General features: G+C 43.6%; 1 protein-coding gene across 1 annotated transcript in view; it reads right to left on the reverse strand.

The window, feature by feature from the left end:
- LOC105912979 (potassium/sodium hyperpolarization-activated cyclic nucleotide-gated channel 3-like) overlaps window positions 1–7,500 on the reverse strand; it is a 27,926-nt gene that overhangs the window by 12,510 nt on the left and 7,916 nt on the right. The window lies entirely within an intron of this gene.

Raw genomic sequence — 7,500 nt, forward strand, 5'->3', positions numbered from 1 at the left:
CAAGTGAGAGAGAGTGTGAGTGTGAGTGTGAGTGCGATGGAGAACAATTATGTATTTAAATGAGGGAGAGGGACAAAGAGAAGAGAGAGAGAGAGGAAGATAGAGAAAGTGTGTGTATATGCATGTGTGTGTGTGTGTGTGTGTGTGTGTATGCGTGTGTGTGTGTGTATGCGTGTGTGTGTATGTGTGCTCAGTGATGGCATTGAGAGTTGTATCATCTCCTCCTCAGTGTGTTAATGTGGCGGTGGAGTGCTGTATGATGTCAGTGTTTGATAGAGAGAACCTGCTGGGTACATTACGACTCATAGCACTGGAACTAACAAGGAGGCTGTGTGCTCATGCACGTGTGTGTGCATGTGTGTGAGAGAAAGACAGAGAATGAGAGAGAGAGAGAGAGACTGTGTGTGTCTGTGAGTGTGTGAGAGAGAGAGAGAGAGTGTGTGTATGTGGGAAAGAGAGAGAGAGATTGTGTGTGTGTGTGTGTGTGTGTGTGTGTGTGTGTGTGTGTGTGTGTAAGTGAGAGAGAGAGAGTGTGTGTGTGTGTATGCATGAGAGAGAGAGATAGAGAGAGTGTGTGTGTGAGAGAGAAAGAGAGAGGGAGAGAAAAAGAGAGAGGAAGAGAGAGAGAGAGAGTGTGTGTGTGTGTGTGTGTGTGTGTGTGTGTGTGTGTGTGTGTGTGTGAGCCAGCAAGACACAAAAGGGGAGAGAGAGACAAAGAGGGAGAGAAAGAGCTTCCTCTTCCTCTGTTAGAATGTGAAATGATGAAAAGTGAAAAGAGAAAGGAAGAAAGGAAGAAGGTGGGGAGAGAAAGAAAAAAGAGATGGAAAAAGAAAGACTGAGAGAAAGAGATTACATTGCAGAAAATTCTGCTGTGTCCTCTAAAGAGACACAAATACTGACATAAAATAATGACAGAGCCTGCAAAATTGGTTAGGGTTGGGTTAGGCATGCATTCTTACACACACACACACACACATACTGTCCATACACTACCCCACCCCCATTCACACATAATACACACACTCTGACACAGTGAAGATTATGCAGTTACACTCCTGACCTTGAAATAATCTGTATTGAGGCTATTCTTTAACACACACACACACACACACAAACACACACGCAAACACACACGCCCATCCACACACACACACAAACACACAGGCACACACACACGCCCATCCACACACACAAACACACACAAACACGCACACACACACCTACTGGGACACCCTAAACAGAGCACATCATTCATCTCCCCTGCAGCACTGACACCAGTAATTAGGCTGTGAAGTGGAGGTCGCCCTCCATCCTACCCTCTGTCTCAACTCAAGTGCTGGGCTTTCATGTCCTACCATGTCTCATAGATCAGTGTGTGTGTGAATGTGTGAGTGTGTGTGTGTGTGTGTGTGGGTGTGTGTGTGTGTGTGTGTGTGTGTGTGTGTGTCGTGTGTGTATGTCCTGCCCTCGGCCTTGACTCTAAAGTGCTGGGCTCTCATGTCCTACCATGTCTCTATATCAGTGTGTGTGTGGGCGTGTGTGTGTGTGTGTGTGTGTATGTCCTGCCCTCGGCCTTGACTCTAAAGTGCTGGGCTCTGATCATGTTCTACCTGAAGTTATGTGGTTAAAGAGATGAAGTAGTGTGAACCTGCTCCTGATATGAAGGTGTGTGTGTGTGTGTGTGTGTGTGTGTGTGTGTGTGTGTGTGTGTGTGTGTGTGTATGTCCTGCCCTCGGCCTTGACTCTAAAGTGCTGGGCTCTCATGTCCTACCATGTGTGTGTGTGTGTGTGTGTGTGTGTGTGTGTGTGTGTGTGTGTGTGTGTGTGTGTGTGTGTGTGAGTGTTTGAATATGTCTCCATCTTTGTGGTGTAGTTTTCTCTCTCTCTGAGCGCACAACATACTGACAGCCTTTGTGAATCCCGCTCTGGAAAGGTGACATCAGGCGGTGCTAGTGCTAGCACACTAACAATGGGAGCCGCTCAGGGCAGCCTTGAGGCAGGGATTTAAAGCACCACAGAAATGACTAGAAATGACATTGCATGTGTAAGTTCAGACTTTAAGCCTAATGTCACATGTGCAATGTCAGGTTTTACAGTTTTTCTCGATTGATTACATTCAAAAACTGGAACTTATGGCACAATGACCACAACCTGTAACTCATGTGCCAACTCCCTAAACCAATTCTGCTAAACTATAAGCACAATTATGTTCTTTAGACACAGATTTCAATTGTTAACCGCACTTTCTTCAACTCACAACACACAATTATCTGCTTTAGACACAAATTTCAATTGTTAACCACACTTTCTTCAAAACACTAAACACCATCCTCTCTACTTTGCACACTTCATCAATGCCAAAACCTCCTTGTTTTCAGACAGAACACACTGCTATTCAATTGGCAAAACTTCCATTTCAAAGGCTGTTGTGCAATTTGAAATCAAAGCTTTAGCAATATGATGGCCACAGGTTAGCTCCTGGTTTGGAGAACAATTGATGGCAACATTGAAGTGAGAGGTGATCAGAAAGGCAGAGGAGTGAGAGTAAGAGGAGGAGGAGGAGGAGGAGAAAGAGGATGAAGAGAAAGAGCAAGAAGGAGAGCCATTATCTCTGATGAGATTCGGGCCACTGTGGTCAAACATATGGTCAACCATGGTTTGACCATGCAGGAGGCTGGCCAGAGGGTTCAACCAAATATAAGCCGCTTCTCAGTTGCATCCATTCTCTGGACATTCAGAAGAGGGAATAGGTAAGAAACACTACTATGACAGGAAAACACTAGTTTGAATGCCTTATCAGGAGCATAGTATTCTTGTATTTTCCATTGTACTGTATCTGTAAAATTACGTAAACAAATACAAAGTGCAATCATTGATGACCAAGACTAATTCCTAAACATCAATACAGTGAGCCTAGCCACAGTGGACTGTGTTCTAAGGCGGAACACCTTGAGAATAAAGCAGGTGTACAGGGTGCCTTTTGTCAGAAACTCCGACAGTCAAACAGTTATGCTATGACTATGTGCAAGTAAGTCATATACATTTTCACAACTGATTGCGTCCTATCAGCACTGACACATTACTGTACTGTATTGTAATCCAATCCAATGTTACAGTTTTTCTCGATTGCTTACACACATGAAGCATGCCTCGTTTTCTCAAAACTCTAAACACAAATCCCTAAACCACTCACACAAAATGCAACAACATTCACAACACTGTGTAGGTCTATTTCTGATAGCACATTGTCAATATTGTCTTGAGCTAGAACAGGATGCAGTAGTTTTTTGTCCTTTTTCCTTTTTCCTTTTTTTTGTTGTCCTTTTTCCTTTTTTATTTTACATTTTTCTTTCTTTTTTTTGTTGACTGTACTGGCCTATATCCTATTGTTTGTTCTGTGCAAATCATTTACACATTCATTTGTGTTTGCTGTGATGTATAGGCTACAGCACTTTTGGAAAAAATAAAGAAATATTTTAGTTGTTACTGTATATTTGTGTGTTGTTTTATATTTGCGTAAAAACATTATACAGTTATATTTTACTACAGGAGTAAGCGTATAGTAACATAATGTTCCTGATAAGGCCTTCATACTGGTGTTTTCCCATTTCATAGTAGTGTTTTCCATTGAGCACATCAGTGTTCAATCGATGCTTAGAATGTCTACTCATATAATGGGCTGTGTTTGTCATTAGAAAACAAAGTACCCTTTTGAGGTGACATAACACTGTTTTGAAAGCAAAGTTGCCTTTTGCAGGATGTATAAAGGGTTTTGCATTTTGTGTGAGTGGTTTTGGGATTTGTGTTTAGAGTTTTGAGGAAACGAGGCATGCTTTCAAAAAATGTGTGTTAGCAATTGAGAAAAACTGTAAGGCTAACTCCACATTCAACAGATAATGCCATGTCACACTTAATAGCTAATCTCATGTGTAATGTGTAAAATCACGTCTAATGATCTAGTAACCTTGACAGGAAGCACTTCTCTGACCTTTTGGTTTTAACAGGGAGGGACAACCTCTAAAGACACTCAAACTATTTTGACAAGACATCACTGCTGGTCTACATGATTTTACTGTTATCACTGCTGGGTTATTTTACTAATATATCTACTGTTGAATAAGACTTCACTGATATCATCTGTGGTCTCAATATGATTTCCCTGTTTAAAAGTCTGAGTTGTGTGATTTAAATCCCTAAAATAGACATGTTGTTCCCGTGTGACCCCTGAGGAGGGGGAATGAAAGGGCACATGTGCGTTAACACACACACACACACACACACACACACACACACACACACACACACACACACACACACACACACACACACATGCACGGAGAGAGGATACTGGGATCAGCAGGAGAACAGTCAGGAGTAAGCCCAGAGGTAGAAGTATGCGCAGATTAAACCACCACACAACAATCAACAGCGCACATGCAGTGGATCTCCAGCTGGGCCTCGTTTCCTTTGAGGAGCCATTGTCATTGGTGCTATCAGAATAAATTAAATTGAATTCAGTCTGAGATGCCACAGCAACACCCAAAAGATGGAGAAACACTTGGAGCAAATGTGAAAGGTCCACAGGTCATGCATTTGACAGCTGAGTTAGTAATATCAGCCTCTGTCTGTAGTTTACCTGAGGGAGGTTCCTGTCTGGTGTTTCACAGCATAATGGTTGCTGTCTATAGCTCAGCTCATAAAGATTCCTGTCTATAGTTCACCTCATAAAGGTTCCTGTCTATAGCTCAGCTCATAAAGGTTCCTGTCTATAGTTCACCTCATGAAGGTTCCTGTCTATAGTTCACCTCATGAAGGTTCCTGTCTATAGTTCACCTCATAGTGATTCGAGTCTGTAGTTCATCTCTGGGCTCCTCAATGTAAAGGTACATTAAAGGACCTTTAGGTGGCTCCTACCAAGACAACAATATCCTCTGGATAGGGCTCTGTCTTGCCTCTGGAAACGGCTCTGTCTTGCCTCTGGACCTGATCCAGGGTAAGCCACTATCCGAAGACTGTGAGTCCTCAGTCTAGAGTACTGTGAGTCCTTAGTCTAGATCTATAACTCCAGCCTTGAGCCTACTGGCGCTCTGTGGGTGGATGGGTAAACCAACGACTGTATACAGCACAACAGTATAAATCATCTCATCATTATTAAACACACACGCACACACACACACACACACACACACCTGGTGCGAGGTGATAATGGCAAAATAATAATCAGCGGCGTCCCTTTTATGAGTGGCTTCTATTGCCCTTTAAATCCTTGCTTGACTCTCACATCTCTCTCTCTCTCTCTCTCTCTGTTTCTCTCTCTCTCTCTCTCTGTCTCTCTCTCTCCCTCTCTCTCACTCAGGCTGCTCTACCGTATGCTCCCTGGTTTGTGGCAAATTAACCAGTGATCTCCAGTGATCTTAAGCGTTGTGTGATGTCTGCAAATGAACCAGTGATCTCCAGTGATCTTAAGCGTTGCGTGATGTCTGCAAATGAACCTATGGGCAGTGATCTTAAGCGTGGTGTGATGTCTGCAAATAAACCTATGGGCAGTGATCTCCAGTGATCTGAAGCATTGAGTGATGTCTGCTCCCCTTTCTCTGTCTTTGTATGAGCAGGTAAAGACAGAGTGTGAGTGTGCGCACGCCTGTGGAAAGACAACTCTTGATATGTGACCCACTGATCAAAGTCCGGGCAGCCAACAGAAAAACACACCCACACACAAATGTGAACACACGGCAAGGTTTACTTGTTCCTTTGTGGTAAAGTAACTGTGTGTGTGTGTGTGTGTGTGTGTGTGTGTGTGTGTGTGTGTGTGTGTGTGTGTGTGTGTGTGTGTGTGTGTGTAGAGGATTCCCTCTCATTAACCGAGCTGCTATCAAACCCCCTGTTTCTCTAGGGGAGCATTAGCTCCATTTTTCTAGTCCAGGATTTAGGCCACTCGCTTAGGAGCTGCGGTAGGCTGGATGGCATCCCAAACAGTATGACAGTCAGATGAAAGCCTGATCTGAGCCAGACCAGAGCCAGATCGGTGTCGGATCAGTGCTGGATCGGTTCCAGACCCAAATGGCGCAGAGGAAAGATACCCTGTTGCATGCACCGGTGGCATCCACAGGGGCATGGCCTATATCTGCTCCATTCACCAGATGGCCAGACCACAGAAAACTCTCTCTCTCTCTCTCTCTCTCTCTCTCTCTCTCTCTCTCTGCACTTTGAACAGATTGTTTAATTACCCCTTTTTATGACTGAATCTGTGATTCTCCATGTTATCTGTACATGATTTTGTTATTTTAGGATATTATAGTTGTATATGTGCATATTGTAATATCTCTGTGTCTCTCTCTCTCTCACTGTCTTGCTGTCTCTTTTCCTGTGTATCTCTCCTTCTCTCTGTCTCTCTCTCTCTTTCTCTCTTTCTCTCTCTCTCTCTGTCAATCATTTTTTCATTCACAGGTCATTCACAGGTTATTAGCTGTAGGTCCAATGACTGAATTATGAATCAGCCATACATTATGTGGTGATTCAGGGCACTGCTCATTAATTATGTATACTCTGTTTAAATAGCTGTAAGACTAATTGTGGCGATTTGCATACGGTCATCTCAGAATGGTCAGAGGTTGCCATGGCACGAGAAAGTGACAGATAACATTTTTAATTAGGACTGGGGTTTTCTCCATGCTGAATCCTTAAGCAGTGCACAGGTGTTGTGCACCAATGATATGTCACCTCCATGCTGAATCCTTAAGCAGTGCACAGGTGTTGTGCACCAATGATATGTCACCTCCATGCTGAATCCTTAAGCAGTGCACAGGTGTTGTGCACCAATGATATGTCACCTCCATGCTGAATCCTTAAGCAGTACACAGGTGTTGTGCTCCAGTGCCGTTTGAATCTAGCCTGACGATGTCACACTCATAATTCTAGTCAGAATATGAGTCTGATACTGCTCCATTGGGCTGTGATTACGGGGCGTGTTTCAACCGAACCAGGAAAAAATGCTTCTTCGCTCAATTGGATATACTGTACCTAGAACCAATCGGAGCAACGTAGTATGACCATAACGTAGACCATCGGGGCCAGCTGATACATTAAACTTTTACCGGATCCCGTAGGAAGGACGGCAAAAACATCTTTTCGATCGACAAATGCCTTGATCTCGTTTCTCTGTTCCTCTTTCAAAATGAATGTGCTGTCAATGTCTTCTAAAACAGACTTGAATCTCCACATTTCAGCTCTCTAGCGGCAGCCATGTTTGTTGAAAACGAATTCAACCCAAACACTCTTTGGTGACGTGGTTGATTACGTTGCGGTTGATCATCTGTCCATCATCGTATAAAGCCCGCCCTGACAATTTGATTGGTTAGAACAGCTTCTGGTCTGGCATAATTTCTCCCAAACGGAGCAATGCCAGACCGAACTTCCAGACCTCAAATGTTGTGGGCAGGGCTAAGTTCGACCTGGTATCCAGGCTAGTTTGAATCCAATAGCTTCCTCTTCTTCCCTTTA

This window comes from Clupea harengus, chromosome 11, assembly GCF_900700415.2.
Source record: "Clupea harengus chromosome 11, Ch_v2.0.2, whole genome shotgun sequence".
NCBI lineage: Eukaryota > Metazoa > Chordata > Actinopteri > Clupeiformes > Clupeidae > Clupea > Clupea harengus.